This window comes from Schistocerca americana, chromosome 6 (assembly GCF_021461395.2).
Source record: "Schistocerca americana isolate TAMUIC-IGC-003095 chromosome 6, iqSchAmer2.1, whole genome shotgun sequence".
Taxonomy (NCBI): domain Eukaryota; kingdom Metazoa; phylum Arthropoda; class Insecta; order Orthoptera; family Acrididae; genus Schistocerca; species Schistocerca americana.
Genome location: NC_060124.1, coordinates 278,347,650 through 278,366,817, shown reverse-complemented (window position 1 = coordinate 278,366,817; position 19,168 = coordinate 278,347,650). Strand labels below are relative to the sequence as shown.

General features: G+C 44.7%; 1 long non-coding RNA gene across 1 annotated transcript in view; it reads left to right on the top strand.

The window, feature by feature from the left end:
* LOC124619740 overlaps window positions 1-5,452 on the top strand; it is a 168,185-nt gene extending 162,733 nt beyond the window's left edge. Inside the window, exon 3 of the long non-coding RNA XR_006980118.1 lies at window positions 4,921-5,452. This is a non-coding gene — a long non-coding RNA (uncharacterized LOC124619740). The remainder of the gene's footprint in view (window positions 1-4,920) is intronic.
* Window positions 5,453-19,168: the final 13,716 nt, after the last annotated feature.

The following is a 19,168-nucleotide window of genomic DNA, read 5'->3' as shown; positions in this document are numbered from 1 at the left end:
TTAACGACATGGGAGACAATCTGACTAGCCCTCTTAGATTGTTTGCAGATGATGCTTTCATTTACCGCCTTGGAAAGTCGTCAGATGACCAAAACGAATTGCAAAATGAGTTAGATAAGATATCTGTATGGTGCGAAAAGTGGCAATTGACCCTGAATAAAGCAAAGTGTGAAGTTATTCACATGAGAACTAAAAGAAATCTGCTAAATTTCGATTACGCAAGAAGTCACACAAATATGAAGGCTGTAAATTCAACTAAATACTTAGGGATTACAATTACAAATAACTTAAGTTGGAACGATGACATAGAAAATGTTGTGGGTAGACCAAACCAAAGACTGCGATTCATTGGCAGAACACTCAGAAGGTGCAACAGATGTGCTAAAGAGACTGCTTGCGCTACACTTGTCCGTCCTATTCTGGAGTATTGCTGTGCGGTGTGGGATCCGTATCAAGTGTGACTGACGGATGATATTGAAAAAGTTCAAAGACGGGCGGCTCGTTTTGTATTATCGCGAAATAGGAGAGATAGTGCCACAGACATGATACGTGAATTGGAGTGACAATCATTAAAACAAAGGCGTTTTTCGTTGCAACGGGATCTTCTCATGAAATTTCAATCGCCAGTTTTCTCCTTAGATAGCGAAAACATTCTGTTGGCAACCACCTACGTAAGGAGAAATGATCATCATGATAAAATAAGAGAAATCAGGGCTCGCACAGAAAAATTTAAGTGTTCGATTTTCCCGTGCGCCGTTCGAGAGTGGAACGGTAGAGAGACAGCTTGAAGGTGGTTCATTGAACCCTCTGCCAGGCACTTTATTGTGAATAGCAGAGTAATCACGTAGATGTAGATGAACAGAAAATATAAGGCGATGTTTTAAAAAAGCCTACCTCTGTTCACATATTCCTAACAATGTTACATGAAAGGCAATCAACCTGGCTAACGTTCTCCTCACATTTAAACAACATTTGCGTGACGCATTTTTTATTTCGCATCTTCTGAATACAAACTTGTTTAGTGTCATCAACATAAACGAGAGAGTCTGAGAAATCCTGTCGTGAGGTACCTACAGAGAACAAAGCTGACACGTAATTATCCACATTACAATCCTCATAACGTGAAATATAAATTATAATGAACAAAATAGTACAAAAATCGTACAGAATAAAATCAAGAATAAAAAAGATAAGTATTACATGGAAACAGCGAATGTCGTAATATTCACATTGTTCTTTAATTTATGACTAGTTTCGGGTTGTCTGAAACCACTTTCAAAGCATCCAGACAGGTAAAACATTGAATATTGGAACTTTCGCTGTTTCTGTATCATACTGGTCAGCAATTAATCCAGCATGCTGGAAGTCCATAAAAAAGGCACTGTCGTTCTCCATATTGTTTGAAATGCTTAACTTAAAAATTTTTTAAGTTGCTGGCTACTCACCGTGAAACTAAAATACGACACTCTGCTAAAGACGCTGAAAGTTTAGAAAAGATAGGCGATTAGAGGGAATTCGACTGAGCAAACACTGAAAGATACTTCAAAACATTTATATGAAGTAAAATAAAAAGTTACTGTTAACAGAATATTCAAAATGCCCTTCTGGTTCAAATAAACACTCTCTCACACGTAAAGCCATGTATAAACGCACTTACGTCGAAAGCACAACTTGCGATGAACTGTAAATATTTGCGGACGCTGGGGAGAAATGAAGGACGAGATACGCATACTCTACGGACCAATGAAGGAAAAAAATAAAAGAAGAGCTATCGCTAGAGTACGTGAAACAGGTGGCACAAATAATTCAGTAAGACATGTGGTTTCTACACGATGATGTACCGGCTCATTTTGCAACTCCCTTCTGAGACCATCGTGGTTGTAAGAAAAGAAGAAAGAATGTAGCTTGACGTCCCGACGATGACGATCTCATTAGTGCATTAGTGACAGAGAAAAAATTTCGGATTAGGCAAGGATTGGGAAGGACGTCGGCCGTACATTTGTCAAGGAAGCCATCCCAGTTTCACCTTCACCAATTTAGGAAATCCGAGGAAAAACTGTGCCTGGATGGCCGGCCGGGCATTTGAACTTGTTCCTCCCGAATGTGGGTCCACATGTCTGACCACTGATACACATTTCTCGTTAACGAGTTTGGCGGAAAGGAGGACTGTCGGAGGTGGTTTACACACGTGGCTGCAGAGATGTCCGGATTTAACTCTTTTAGGGTTTTTCCCGTGAGGCAGGACATGAGAAATCGCTTGCGAGAAACCTATACGACAGGAGCAAGATCTGGTTATAGAGATTATAGATGCGGCAGAAATGACTTAGCTAACATCAGACATTTTTCACTGATTATTATAAAATTTACAGCGCAGTCTGAGGGCACCATGAACTCAGTTATAATTATTAAATCCCATATATGTATACACAATTTCAGTCACGTTCAAGGTTCCGTGGTTGCTTTTGAAAGACTTCCAGTCGTGCTAGCATCTTGTTATGCCTCTTTGTCTAGATGAGTACGTAATTACTACTCGATACTCTGCAGCTATTACGTGTCTCGGCTCTATTTTGGTAATTCATTAAAACCCTGCTAGCTGCCATCACTCTATTTCTAATTGTACTGTTCGCCAAAGCGCTGTTACTGAGAGCTACCGTGTTGCTTCGAAAGGAGGCAGACGCAGCTGTTGGTGCATTGAGGAGAAGATTGATCATTAGCTTACTGCAGTCGAAATTATTGACCACTAGACAACATGCGGTATGACTAGGAATAAGCAGGACCTGGAGGTACTACTCTGCGTCGGAATACAACACATTATGTGAACTTGTAACGGTGGGAAACGTAAACAGATTTTATCTCGATAAGGCTTTATCTCTGCCGTTACGTGTATGACTCAATGGCAGTAGTCACACTCCGGAAGGATGTTATGTGCATCCTTTAAATCATTCCGTGTGATCAACAGTACTGATTCTTTCAAAAGTAATACGTACTACTTACTAAATGGAAAATTACTGGAGGCACAGCGCTGACGACATTGGAGTACAACGTTTAAACGTAAACAGTTTGATGAAGTCAATGCATTATTTCCCAATTCAAGAAAAATAGTTTGAGGCGAATACATACAGATTGCATCCGACAGTTGTGGTGTGAGAAACAAATTTACTGCTTTTGAATACGACTGGTTTTCACGCATTTTGCTAAACTATCGGAAATTGTCAGTAGCAACATATTATTATCCTTCACGTACATATCGCATTATTACCATTAAGTGAAACTACAGCAATTACAGGCCACAGGAAAAGAAATAAATAATGCAAGGTATCATGTAACTTCCGCTATGCACTGATGATCGGCTTATAAAAAATGAAAGGATATAAATGACGCCATTCTATGGTATGGACAGGAGAACAGGTATCTTACACTCAGACTAATACACTGGTTTGCACAACTTTAGGACGAAAATAACTTCAGCCTGATAAGTCACTTTCAACTAACATAGCTCTGTGAAACTTCGACCATACAAGTAAAGATCTTCTACGGTATAGTGCAGATGGTAACTAAAAGAAAGACATAATGAGAACAACAGAAATGACACTTTTATCAAAGGCAATATTTACAGTGAAGTCACCGCGATTCATTGTGATCCCCTGGACATTACACTAAGTAATACTGTCGGTTTTCAAAAGTAACATGGAACTTATTTTATAAATACAGTAAACAGCAGTTTCCGGGATAACATTTTTATCTATATCTACATCTACGTCTACGTACATACATACATATTCCATGCTGCGTATGGCGGAGGGTACTTTCTATCAATACTAAATCATTCCCGTTACCCTCACAAATTGAACGAGAGAAAAACGACCGTCAGTACGCCTCCTTACGGGACCTATTTTATTTCATCTCCGGGAAATGCACATTGGCGGTAGCAGAACGACTCTGCAGTCAGCCTCAAATGGAGGTTCTCTAAATGTTCTCAATAATGCTCTGTGAACAGAACGTCGTCTTCGCTCCAGGGATCTCCACTTGAAATCACGATGCGTCTCTATAATACTTATTGGTGATCGAACCTACCGATATCAAGGTTAGCAGCCCCCCTGTGATGTTCTTCGACGTGTCCTTTAATCCTCTCTGGCAGAGGACACAAACACTCTAGCAGTGTGGATCGCGATAAATGCACTCTCCTCTGTAGACGAACTACAATAGCCTAGAATTCTCACAATAAACGGAAGCGATCACTTTCCCTATTACAGATCTTACGTCCACCTTGCATTTTCATTTCGCTTTGCATCGTTACGCCCAGGTATTTAAACGATGTGAGTATGTCAAGCAAGACACTACTAATGGTGCAGCTCCGCATTAAGTTACATTTTGCTATATTTAGAGCTGCTGCTATTTAATATCTCCAACTAGAAATTTTGTCTAAGTCATTTTATATCGTTCTACAGACATTCTACGGCGACAGCTTCCCATGTTCCAGAGTACCGTCAGCAAACAGCCGTAGACTGCTGCTTAACCTATCCGCCACATCGTTTATGTATGTCGAACTGTCAGACTTTCCCGGGGCACTCCTGACGACGCACTCGTCTCTGGTGAACATTCGCCGTCGATGACAACGCACTGGGTTTCATAACTTAGGTATAGGCATTTGCCATTAACGACAGTAGTGAGAGAGAAATGGCGCCCCACTGGGAATACCGTCGAGTAACGCCACGGACGGTACGCTCGAGCCTGGCACTCCGCCGGCAGGTAACTCGTCTGCGTCGGAGAAATGAGGACGTGAAGCACGCTGATACGCCGGCGACTCAGTGTCGGAGCGGGCGGACGCCGGATGATCCTCGCTGCACAGCCACGCGTCTCCCCTTGTGCCCTACCTAAAACTCGGACCCGGGACCTATACAGTGTGTCGATTTTCAACAGCGGCGATGACCGGGCGCCCAACCGGCTGGAGGAGGGGTTGTTCCGCAGCAGACGAGCAGCTGAAGCAGCAGCAGCAGGCGGGCGAAAGGCGCGTTGCGACCAGCGGGGGCTGCGCCCGTAGCCGAAGCCCGAGCCGCCGAACCGGTGCCGCTGGCCGGCGCGATAACCGCCGCTCGCAGAGATAAGCGGGGCAGGCAGCAGCGCACCGCGCCCGATCACCGGCCCGCGGACACTCAGTCGAGCGCGGGCAGCCAGTGCAGCCGCAGACGCACACGCACACGTACGCAGTCGCACGCACAGCACACAGTCGCCAGCGCGCCCCTCATGGAGATGCTGCAGAGCCTGAACGCGCTCGCCACCAAGCTCTCGCCGCAGACGGACAGCAACGCCAACAAGGTGGGCGGCGGCGTGGGCGGCGTGGGCGGCGTGTCGGTGAGCCAGCTGCGGCAGCTGCACAACAACAACCACCCGTACAGCAAGCCGCAGCGGCTGTCGCCCCAGCCGCAGCCGCAGGCCCAGCCTCAGGCGTCGCCCCAGCCGCTGGCGCAGCCGCAGCCGGCCCGCGACGCCGCCGACGCCGACGTCGACGCCGACGCCGACTCGCCCCCGCAGCCGGCCACCAACGGCCACCCCAGCCCGGACCCCGCCGAATCCGACGCCGACGCCGACGCCGACAAGGACGCAAAGTGAGTACGCCGCCCACTTGTCTGCATGCCCCTACTCTCGAGCCGCCTCCTCTAGGCCATCAGCTACAAGCGTCCAAGGAGCACCTACATGTTTCAGAATTACAAATGAAGACGGCATTTTTCACTCGGGCTGTAGTTATGTAGCTGCTAGGGAGTCTTCCGGGTTTTTACGGTCGTGGTCCGTGAAAATTTTCCGTTCCTGACGTTTCGTATAGCGCTGCGCTGGACATCTTCTTGGGAACTCCAGCCTCCATTGAGCCTTGCCCACTGGCAGGAAAACTCACCACAACCGTCAGTACCTCTGAGGATGTTCAGCGTGACTCTAGACGAAACGTCGGCAAAGACCATAAGAAACAGAATATTCATAAGCATCTAAGAAATCTGGTCGCTAAAACCTTCAGTGTATTTACGTAGACCACTTCTTTCTTCCACTACTAGCATAGACTTTTTAAGGCATTATCTAGTGTTTAATTGGAAAAGGTGCCATATTTAAGTGAACGACAGATTGTTCACATTATTTGTTTCACTTCATTTTGGTTTAAAAATTTTACTACTGTTGTTGGTTCGACATATAGTTGGTGCACACGGTCCAGGAAGGAGTTATTTCCACATTTTACCTCCATATGTGCACCACCTGCCTCTCAAACCATCTAGAACGGTAGGATCTCTAACTGTACTGATGTCGTGCTTGACGTACGGGTTAGTCCGTCAATGGGAGAAAGTGTGACTGAAAATGCGCAACAATAAACTGCGATTAGGGAACCTGACAGTCCAGCCCTGGTATAGTTACTGGTTGCCACTAAGATGATGCGAAGTGTCTTTATTAGCCTTTGGACTGGACACCGCACTTTGGCGCACAGCTTCCTACTACAGTGAACATACTCGAGAGCGTGCGATTTTGGAAGAACACACTCAATTTGTACAAGAGAGGACAGTTCGTCGGCTGGATGATTACCTGATCTCTACCTTGAGAAAAGACAAAAGTGTCAAATGAGCTGTAATTCTTTCGTTGACACAAAACTTCTAAAGGTCGGAAACAAATTCTTAGTCTTTTCTTTCACCCAAGTCGATTCCAATGCCCAAACTTCCTGTATTTGTCCTTTTAACCCCTACATACTCATTTTTGTGCTTACCAGCTTTCAGTACCCCCATTATTTTATGTTCTTTTTTTAATACATCTTTGTCTATGTTACTGTCTTTCTGTGGTCTTACATTTGCCCAAACAACGTCGCTATACATGTTTCTGAACTCACTTTCCTGTTCCCATTCCACCACAACTAAACAGCAACAACTCATCAACTACACAAAGGAAGATCTGCAGCAAGGACGGTTACTGATAACCTATTAAAAAAAATATGATGCACGTTGCATTTCTAGCACAAAACGTGAGACTGATTAAAGTACAGGAAAAATATTTCAGCGCATCTCCTACGCAGGAAGCCTCCCAATCGATGACGATTGTCTCGTGTATCTTTATCCCACTGAATTCCCTTAAGGAGCCCAAGAAGATAGGCTGAAACCATGTATTGTTTCTTGCGGTGACTCATCACCGTGTGAGGTAGTAGAAGCACGACTCGTATCTGCTGCATCTCTGAATTCCGAATTTCGACACAGATCGTCATTCAGAGACCTTCATATCGTAACTCACACGTTTCAACGGTTTCTAAAACATATTTATCACGTATCTAATATAGATCACTCACCTAAAACATCTTCAAAGACGTACGCGCTGGTCATCTTAATACTCGTATTTTCATTTTTAGTACGTCCGGCGACGAGTTTTAGAGTATCAAGCATCAGTCTCCACATCATGCAAGTGCTTTGGTATGTGTTAGAAACAGCGTCCAATTGCATATAGGCAAATCTATATTTGTTTCAGCACGATAGATGATTAAACGTTTACTGAATTTGTAGTGCATCAACATAGTACCATTTGTCGGAAACGTTACTTCGATATTTCGAACCATTCATAGAACATTATTCTACGTGGGAGTTGGTGTATTTCTCCTATGTTCACCCACATGAATAAAAATATGATCCCATCTAAACGACATCTAACTTCCGAATTCCATTAATAAACAATATTTCTGCATCTATTTCTGTTTCTTTTCACAATCAGGAATCCAGTGCCATATGTTGTGAGAAATCCAACAAATAATTCTGGAGCGACACAATGTTTACACCGGAACCAGGCTTCATTATTTTAAAAATACCAGATTTCCACATGATGTGGCAGTTAGTCTGATGCGTACACGAAGGAGAAATTATAATCCTGAAACGCTATCTTTGTTCACACTTATTAGTCAGATATCAGATAGAGCCGCGTCGTTGATTTGTTTCCGTAAGAACTGTTGCGCTGGCTGCAGAAATTTCTTGAGGCTATTCTAGAAGCAAAATACTATATATTTTGTTTTACTTAATAGTCTCCTGTAAAGAAGCTGCAGGTAATTTAATGACACCTATGTTGTGATTAATTTTTTGGAAGTTCTATGGCTAGGAGAGTATATGAGCTCATCTGTGCAGACGGTCAATTCTCATTTACTTTTTCTGAGGCTACGAAATTACCGCGATTTTAATGTTTTAATCACTCTTCTGCAACGTATATTGCCATAGTTAGGAATTTCTTTAGTGTGGAAATCCTGTTTGTGTTCTCCATTATGGACAACAAAAACTTGCTTGCCGCTGAAGCAAATGGAGAAAAGAATGGTTCTAATAGCACTGGATTATTCTGTTCCAGTAGCAAAGTTGTAGACGTAATTTCAAAAGGGCGCCAAGTATGAGCGTCCATACCCTTGGGCAAGGACACGACCCCCCCCCTCCCCCCCCCCCGTAGTCCCGCCCCCCATGGCTCTCTGGGAAAGAGAAAAATATAGTGTATGCAGGTGTTTTTCTTTCAAGTAAATGGATTGAAAAACGTTATTAAGCAGGTATTTAACTGTGTCGGAACTGGAACTTCGTCTTCGTGGTGTAGCTGGCTGGCTCTGAGCACTATGGGACTTAACATCTATGGTCATCAGTCCCCTAGAACTTAGAACTACTTAAACCTAACTAACCTAAGGACAGCACACAACACCCAGCCATCACGAGGCAGAGAAAATCCCTGACCCCGCCGGGAATCGAACCCGGGAACCCGGGCGTGGGAAGCGAGAACGCTACCCCACGACCACGAGATGAGGGCGTGGTGTAGCCCCCCCCCCCTCTCCCCCCCCCTTACAGAATATCGTATGGGCGCCCTTGACATCACAGACGTGTTATAGGACGTTTACTGTCTAAAATTAATTCGATTTAACGAATATCGTCGAAAGCATTAGGCTGTTCGCGGACGACTTTCACGATAACCTGCAAAGGATCCATGGTTGGTGCAGGGACCCTGAACGTAAATAAATGTAACGTATTGCCCATAAATAAGGAAAGAGATCCGTTAATGTTCGGTTGCGGTGTTGGCGAAAAATGACTAGAAAGAGAAACAGTCGGAAAAATGCGTAGGAGTAACCCTTACCAGGTTGGAGTAATAGAAGTTGCGACACGTTTCGTAGCGGAATCGTTTAGCAAACGGGAGAGTGTTGGGGATGTGCTAAAAGAGTTTATCGTTAAAATTTCGAGAGCGTACGTTCAAAGCAGAGAGGCGCCGCAAGTAACTTTGTCACGTATATCTCGCAAAAAAGGGCCACGAGGAGAAATTTGTGCTCATATGGAGATTTATCGACAATCTCCATTCTCACACGCCATTCACGAACGGAACAGGGAAGAAGGGAAGCGATGTAACACTAAATTTCATTGCAGTCGACGTTTTCTAGTGATTTCAATACAGACTGCTTGACTTATTGGAGAATGTTTCTATGCAATGAGTACTGAGTATTTTCAGTTTTAAAGGATACGAGACAAATTTTGAAAAGTCGCAGTCTGTAGTAGTTAATACCGTCGGTCGCTTTCGTTGTTGTTGAGGATATTGTTAAGAAATTAGCGAGAGAATACTCTCTGGCCTGTTATTCGAAGCAATAATATTGAACTTCCGCGTAAAACAGTAGAGGCACATCAGTCTGTATGTTGCCATAAGTGCTTCTAAGTAATCGAATCAGGCAGGTTGTTTACGAGCAGGAGTAAGTAGTCTCCCTCTTCGCGCGAGAGCCCCTGGCAGCTGAAGTCTGCGCAGAATCTCCGCCGCCGGGTTCTCGGCCTGAGTGTATTCCACGTAGGCGAGACGCCGATAACTCCTCCGGGGCCGCTGGCTCCCGGGAGACGCGTGTTTCTTGCCGAGCAGGCGCGTCTACCGCCCACCGCGTGCCGCTGACGGCCGCCTTCTCGTCGCGCTGACGAGCAGCCACGAGCGTCAGCGTCAGCGCCGCGTCGCGTCGCAGCACCGCGCCCCGCGTGATATATCGACGATCGCTTCGCCCGCTCCCATGATTTACTTTCCGATAACGCTTATCTGCCTCTCCGTCTCTCTTACCGACAGGCCGGTACAGTTGATTTCTGCGCGAGTGGGTACAGTCTGTTCCGCGTCGCTCTCGGGTGCGACCGTGCGCTTGAAGTGTTCGGCTTCGGTCGTCTCGCGCGCGAGGAACGTTGTGCGGCTGAGCTGCTGCAAGTGTCACAGGCAAGTGAGAGCTGCCGCGGCCTTATCTGTCCGACAGTTGCGAGCGTCCACAGTATCTCTTACGTGTAGTTCATTGTATACTTTCGATATTTTATTTCCTTCCATTGTCTTTCTGTATTTAATTTTTGATGCTACCCTCTTTAATAGTCTAGAAGTAGTGGTTGCTGTAAACACACACAGACACACACACACACACACACACACACACAAACAATCACACCCGAAACAAGCAAACGCGCGTATTTATCTTCTCTCGCGGGATCCACTGTTTACGTGATTTCGCAAATTAATTCTATTTTAGTTTTCGGCCACATATCCTTCCTGTCACCGTAGCCGTCAGTTGACCTAATAGCTGTGGTCATCTGTCCTACGCATGCACGGTAGCGCACAATGAAACATCCAAATAACAAATAATCCTGAAAAATGTAGGTCCCCCGATAGGGCCTCATTTCTTACCTGGCCGATTTACCAGTCGGATGTACCTTCATTTCCTGCTACACAAGCTACATCTGCATCTCCATTTACATCCACGCTCTTCAAGCCAGGCCGCGCGGGATAGCCGCGCGGTCTATGGCTCCTTGCCACGGTTCGCGCGGCTCCCCGCGTGAGACGTTCGAGTCCTCCCTCGAGCATGGGTGTGGTGTGTGTGTGTGTGTGTGTGTGTGTGTGTGTGTGTGTGTGTTGGCCTTAGCGCTCGGGCATCGGTGTGTGTACCGGCCTTAGCGTAAGCTAAAGTTATATTAAGTAGTGTGTAAGCGTAGAGACCTATCACCTCAGCAGTTTGGTCCCATAGGAACTTACCACAACTTTCTAAAATTTCTTCAAGACGCCTTGTAATGTGTGGTGGATGTTACTTTGCGTACCGCTGTCACTTCCAACCAATGCCCCCCGCCCCCCCCCCCCGCCCCCCGCCCCCCCCGCCCCGCCACGCCCAACGTCTTTGCTCTTTGCTGCCCCGTTCCCGAATGGTTCGCGGGAACAACGATTGCCGGTAAGTCTCCGCGTGGTCTCGAATCTTCCTAATTTTATCTTCGTGGCCTTTTGGTGAGATATACGTAGAAGGAAGTAAAATACCGGGTGGTTGTAATTAAAGTGCAGCTATTCACAGAGGTCCAGTGCGGCATGTAATTATCATATGGCGATGAAACTTGGCAGATGTTCTAATACGTTCATGGGGATCCAAGTTACGCTGGAAAAAAGTAGTTCCAATTTTGGCCAACAGGTGCAAATCTGGAGCTCTACAGCATCTCATCGGCGCCTCCCGGGGTCATATTAAACAAACTGTGTAAGCGGCGGTTAATAATAACATCAACATTAGGCCTTCCTCGCTTGTTTGAATTGCCCTCGTTCCCTTTCTAAATCGGTGCCGCATTAACGCATTTGAATATCTACCAAGTTACGCTGCCATACGATAAATATCCTACGATGGACCCTCTGAGTGGCTGCACTTTAATTGTAACCACCCGGCACTTGTTGACTTTACCAGGAAGGCACGTTCTCGTAACATTGACATTATACCACAATTTGATGTAGAACGCCTCTCATGCGGCACTGGAGTTGTCTGATCTCCGTGACACTTTTCTGGTTACTAAATGCCCCTCTAACGAAACGCGCTACTCTTCTTTGGATCTTCTCAGTTTCGACTGTCAGTTCTTTCTGGAACTGATCCCATCTGATGAGCCATATTCAAGTATTGGTCAAATGAGGGTTGTGTAAACTACCTTCTACCTTAACAGACTACGTTTCCTGACCATTCGTCCACTGAATCTCAGTCTGGAATCTCTCTTTTATGCGATTAGTTTTATGTGGTCGTTCCACTTTAAATCACTCCGTACGCACACCCCTAAATATTTTATGGAAGCAACTACTTCCAGCGATTGTTCTACAATTGCGTAATCATACAACAATCGGGCTTTCTGTCAATGTATACGCAATAGCTAAAAGACGGACTGGACGATGTTGCTTCTCGTGAAAGGATGCATGATGTGCGCTGGCACACTTTCATGTGGCTGTTCGAAAATATGTGACACGAATCTTCGACAAGTTAACACGGTCGTGGTTCGCCAATACCATGACCTCGCAGGTCCCCCAACTTGAAACCGTTACAATTTTTTTTCTTGTCTAGGGGTACACTTAAAAGCTTTGGTGCATTCCAGCACTGACGATGTTGCTGATGAAATCTGGAGACGCATTGTGGTTGGTTGTCAATGCATTCGGAAAACGCCTGTGAGTTTTGAACGTGTGAGGGCATCAATGAGGAGATGTACATTAACGTTGGCCATTTAGAATGCTTGAAATGCGTCTGTCCTGAAGGGCATATCTGCAGTTTGGATCCTCGGAGACCCTGTTCTAAGGTGTTCATTTATTCGGTCGTGGTTAGCACACTGGACTCGCATTCGGGAGGACGACGGTTCAATCCCGTCTCCGGCCATCCTGATTTAGGTTTTCCGTGATTTCCCTAAATCGTTTCAGGCAAATGCCGGGATGATTCCTTTGAAAGGGCACGGCCGATTTCCTTCCTAATCCTTCCCTAACCCGAGCTTGCGCTCCGTCTCTAATGACCTCGTTGTCGACGGGACGTTAAACACTAACCACCACCACCACCTATTCCGTCGTAATACTTCGTAACGTATGGTTTCGGGACATATGTCTATTGAGATTATTTGCTTGTTTCATTGTTCTCTAATCGCCCATTCCGTTTTTACATATAATAAACTCCCTGTATATATAATTTAGACAACATTGTCTGTGTTGCGCAGCGGTCTATTGCTGTACTTAGGTTAGGTCGAGATCGCAATAACTGTTTATTGGCCGGTTTCGGCGTATGTTAAGGCCATCCACAGATCTTTTGGGCCACCTACGGCTGGTGCTTGCGGCTCCTCGGTTTTCACGATCGTGGTATCGCGTGAGAAACCGAGGGGGCCAAAAAAAATCTGAAGATGGCCTTAACATAAGCCGAAACCGGCCAATAAACAGTTATTGCGATCTCGACTGTTGATTTTAACCCAAACTGTCTTCTAATCCTATGCAGTTCCTTTTACAGGCTAACTTACCTTAACTTCCTTTTAGTAACAAGATCTTGTTTGTATTGTTCCATGAGGATATATACGTATATATTTGCCGGCAGCTGTGGCCGAGCGGTTCTAGGCGCTTCAACCCGGAACCGCGCTGCTACTTTTAAATCTAACTAACCTAAGGACATTACACACATCCATGCCCGAGGCAGGATTCGAACCTGCGACCGTAGCAGCAGCACGGTTCCAGACTGAAGCGCCTAGAACCACTAGGTCACAGCGGCCGGCGAGTTAAGTGTTCATACTTGTTTTTACATTGCTGCTAGATTTGTTACCGGTAGTGTCGAACAACAAACAACAAGTAGATGTTACGGACCCCTGTAAACTTTCATTTAAGACTCAGCCCCCCCCCCCCCCCCCCAACCCTTTTCCCTTCTTGGAACAATCCTGCATGACGTCTGCTGGGTGTTAGTCTCTATACCTTTATCTTTGTCTTCCTCGCAAGTTATCGTCGCACCAAAAATACTATATATGTGACACTGTCTCCATTTTTAACTCATCTATGACGAATTTTGATCTAAATGGTCCTTTTGGCAAGAATTTTAGAGCTTTAGTTTTAGTGACTGAAATGTTCTAAATGGTGAACAGGGATATGGCAATGTGCTTTTTTATCATGCCATTTGTAGATAGTCCTTAGTTAATGGTGAAGATTATGTAACGGTTCACGAATCATTATTACTCTGTCATTACTACTGAGCAGTTCACATATCTCTGGCTTCATATTTTTAATCGTGTGATATAACTTCTTCCATACCTATTCTTACCAAATCATCGACATGTATGTTAAATAATTTTGGAGATATGCTGTCGATTTTTTTGTATTTCTGGTGAAAGCTTCCTTCCATTATCTCTGACAACACTTGTGCAAGTATAGATACTTTGAACGACTGTAACTAATAATTCCACTACCGTCTTCTCCAGTTGGTCTCCTCCTGCAAATTTCTGTTTACTCATTCCGTGCATCACAAAGTCTATTAATGGTACACATGTATCAAAATTGAATTCTTTTTATTTTTGTATTGCCTGTACTACGTGTTCTATATCATCCCTTACTGCCAATTTACGATTTTTGGCGGTCAATAGGCGTCAGTCAATTGCGTAGTTTCAGTTCCTCTCGAAGCAGATCAGTGTTATGTGTTGCTTGTTTATTATGATGAGTAGCTACAGCGGAGTTCACTTATGTACAGCTATACAACCCAACAATTAAGTGAAGTTTTAAAAGTTAACCACTGTTCATTCTTTGTAAGGTTTCACACAAACCACTTGAGCAGAGGCTGCCCAAGAATACACCCCTGCACCTTTGAGTGACGGTACGATGAGTAGATAGGCAACACACAATAATAAATTTTCAGTTAGTGATGACACATTACATTGTGATGGGAACATCTGTGTATTGTCATGACAGCAGTAAAGCTGTATGATATTGGCAGCTGGGAGGCCCTTAGTGGTAGGCTCAGCCGCCTAATTGAAACATTTTCCTTTCTCCTCGCACAGTGGCTGATTCCCTTCACGAAGTGCGAGAGATGTGTCTTGCATATATCCGTTCCGCATAGGTAACAGTGACTTTCGCGTGCGAACTTCAGTGTCTCGTTTACGTTCTTGTTGACGAGAAGAGAGATAAGGGAGAGGGTGAAACGCGGTACCGACGCACAGCCTGCTACGCCAGTAGAATAACATCAAACAAGCCCCCTAGCTTAACGTCCCTAACCGACGGACACACTGGAATCGTCCTTGCTCGTCTCTCGTCTCGGAGCTTCTATAGCGCCGGGCGAAGACAAGTCTCATGGCCGTGTGGTGTGCGTGACAAATCACCTTCTGTTCGGTAGACTTCCTCCGAAACGTTTATTGGCGGACCCATATGATTCTCGACACTCAGTCTACACAAGGGTCGCTGGATTGGTTTTCACCTGTGAAACAGAATTAAATTGTCACTACTCCTGTAGCTTTCAAAAGACTCTCAAGTCCGACCACTGCTTTGAAAAAAAAAAACCAGTCCAGTCACTATGCGACCTCACCACCCATTTAACAGAATCTCGTCCATAAACGCAACTGGATAACAATCTAACGTCGAAACGGAGAAGGACACGCGTCCAAAAACAACATAGGTTTCCGCTGGAACATATGGAATTCGCTGTCTTTTATAGGACCTCGCCAAGCTCACGACGATTTTTATCAAACACTAGATGCAGTGCCAGCGCGGTCCTCGGGATGTTTGATATCTGCCACACAATGTGACTGCCCTGAGTTTTTTTGATACTCATAGCGAAGTCACGATGCATGGGAAACTGCAATCTAGTGACTTATGTTGGTACTATATCCACGGACTGCCTTAATGTTTGTAGGGCACTGTGGATTTTAATAATAAAAATAACTCTGAAACACGGACTAAAGCCGGCCGAAGTGGCCGTGCGGTTAAAGGCGCTGCAGTCTGGAACCGCAAGACCGCTACGGTCGCAAGTTCGAATCCTGCCTCGGGCATGGATGTTTGTGATGTCCTTAGGTTAGTTAGGTTTAACTAGTTCTAAGTTCTAGGGGACTAATGACCTCAGAAGTTGAGTCCCATAGTGCTCAGAGCCATTTGAACCACGGACTAAAATATCTTCTACAGTATGTGACACACGTAACAGTGGCAACTAACCAATAAATAACAGTTTGCAATCATGTTTCTGTCAAATTCTCGAGCTTTCGCTCGACCCGCGATGTTGTGACGTCCGATGGTGCTATCTCCAAGACGGGTGTTGCCGCTGTAGTTCAGTCTCGCGACAGAGATTACGGCCACTTTAACACGATCTATTTAGTTTGTAAGCATTTCATTTTCCATTAATTTTCTTCACTGTTTCATCTGAATGTAGAAGAGATCTTGCGTAAATCGAGAAGAACTTTGAAGTAAACCGTTCAAATACTTTTTGAGATGTTTAGTACCAATATTTTTCTTTTATATATTTATATATGTTGAGTGTATTAAAAATATTTAGCCTACGTCCGCCCAAATGTTCATTAGGGGATGGTGTAGAAATTTGATGTAAATCGGCCGATATCTTTTATAGGTCTTGGTAAGAACTTTTCCCCTTTACATTACTCTACACATGTTACGAAATCTTATGCAGACAGTCATCTTTCTCTTGTCTTGAAGGTAACATGTGCAAAATTTCTTCAAGACTGGAATAAAACTGTAGATCTGAATAACTGCAAATAAGCAAATGGAAGTAGGTGGGCAAGGCAGTTTGTGGTGCATTTTGTTAGTTTACATCGGGGCAGGTATTCACTCAGGGGCAAACCTGTTGTACTCCTTTGATTGACAGGTACTTAATCTATCCTTTTAGCAGAGCAATAGGTGAACTAACAGTCAAACAAAGGAGAACAATAGGTTTGTCCCAGAGTGCACACCTCCCCCTGATGTAGGCAACCTGCACTAACAAAATTCACCACAAATCGCCTTGCACACCTACTAATGGATACCCTTCTTTATGTACACAGATTACCTCCAGCTAGCAGGTGTCTCCACGTTCTGGTATGAGACCTGTGTGGAACTAATTAATGGTCACTCATTAAGTCGCAACCTTTCTCAAAAAGCGCAGGAAAAAACTTTATTGACCAGTGAGGATCACTGACTGCCGGTGCCCTACACGTGATACTTTTTCAGCCCTGCCTCGCAGGGCCCCGACTCCCGTCCTGCCCTCGCGAACGCTGCCGACGAGCTTCCCATTTCGCAAACCACCAAAGAATACCGCAAATTATTTTAACAAGCAGGCGTCTCGGCCAGTCCGCCTCCAGGAAAGGATCTAGCTACTTCAATTGGCCATTTCCTGATAACGCTCATAGTATTTCTGCATCTGCATCTACATGCCTACTCTGCAATTCATAGTTAAGTGCCTGGCAGAGGGTTCATCGAACTACCTTCAGCCTATTTCTCTACCGTCCCACTCTCTAACAGCGCGTGGGAAAAATGAACAATTAAATCTTTCGTTACAAGCTTATATTATTACGATGATCAATTCTCCCAATGTAGATTGGTGTCAGTAAGATATTTCCGCATTCAAACGAGAAATTTTAAGATTGAAATTTCGTGAAAAGATCTTGCCGCAACGAAAAATATCTTTGTTTTAATGATTACCACTCCAGTACAACTCCATCATATCTGTGACACTCTTTCTCCTATTCCGGTATAGTATAAAACGAACTTAGCTGCTCTGGGCTCTTTCCATGCGTTTCGTCAGTCCTGTTTGCAGTGGATCCCATACCGTACACGGCAATACCCCAGCACAGGGCGGGCAAGCTTAGTGTGGTGTAGGAAGTCGCCGGCGGGCGCTGTGCGGAAATAAGACGTCACTGTCTAGCGCACCACCCGTTTCCATAGTTACCTACGTAAAGTTAATCGGTTTTGGCTGCCTTTTAAACCTCCGAAAATCGATAACTGTAAGTAACTGCGTCACCAGCCTCACTATAAAATGCTGACCCCGTGAGACAAGGGTAATGCACTAGCTGTGACACATCAGGGCCTTCTGACTGTTGCCGGCCGCGGTGGTCTAGCGGTTCTAGGCGCGCAGTCCGGAACCGCGGGACGGCTACGGTCGCAGGTTCGAATCCTGCCTCGAGCATGGATGTATGTGATGTCCTTAGGTTAGTTAGGTTTAAGTAGTTCTAAGTTCTAGGGGACTGACGACCACAGAAGTTAAGTCCCATAGTGCTCAGAGCCATTTGAACCTTCTGACTGTTCATTTCCCGACACACAGCGTCCCGTCGGCGAACATTAGGGATATCAAGGCCGGAAAAGGCACAACAATAGATCATATTCAATGAACAATTCTTCCATTCGCTCTGCCACACACAAATGGAACAGTGCACGTTGGAATCCAACGACAACTCAAAAAACCCGAAATAAAATTTAAAGAAAGGAAATACTAATTACCAATAATGGCACATCAACATGTATTGAGAGTGTAAATTTAAATCTAAACTTACACTATTAAGGTAATGCCCAGAAATTTCTGACACAACTCTAGTAGCTGCTAATACTTTGTTAAGTCACAGTAACACCCTTAGTGAGCCACAGGTTCTGTTGGAAACTAGTTACAGTAATAGAAAACTGATAGTCCTGCAGCCCTTTACCAAAAAGAGTTCCTTCATCTCACACGTAAACTAACCAGAACTTCCCTTCAGCGGTGTATCTTGAGTCATGTGTACTTTCTGCCATTCCTTGTAGAACAGCACGCTCTGCTACCTTAATATCTCTCGTCACACTCCACACTCTCCAATCCCACTTCTGGTGACCAACACCAGCCTAACACAGACTGACTCTGCTCCCTTTCAGCTCCCCTGGTGCGGTACGCATTCTCGGCCTCTTCACCATTTTGATTAGTTGTCTCTTAAACAACGAAAATGATGGGTTCAAATTGGTGACTCGCCTTGCTTGCTCCTCCTTGATGTAATTACCGGTATCGCTGTCGTCTGGAAATCACAATTATTATCTCTAACAGGAAAACTGAAGTTTGCAGCTGCTGGCCCACATCTGTTCGGTGTTCGCCAGTGTTGCCAACTCGAAAAAACCCGAGTCGCTAGATTCAATATCAAAAGTCGCTAGAAAGTCGCTAAAACTGATTTTACTAGTAGTATACTGAAAATTTCGTGCTGTGAATGGTGCAATAAACCAGTGGGGGGTTACTAAAATATTAATAAAAATTGTCTCATACGTAATTGCTATATTGTCTTAATTAAATGACGCATCGCTTGCAACAACATACATATAAAATACGCTAACGTTTAATTAAACATGTTATCATAATTGATGCAACACATAAATTGTTGTTTCAATCACAGTAGTCAAATATACTAGAAATATACAACTATATTTGCAACAAAAGAAAGCAAGAACTCAAATTAGGTTACAAAAT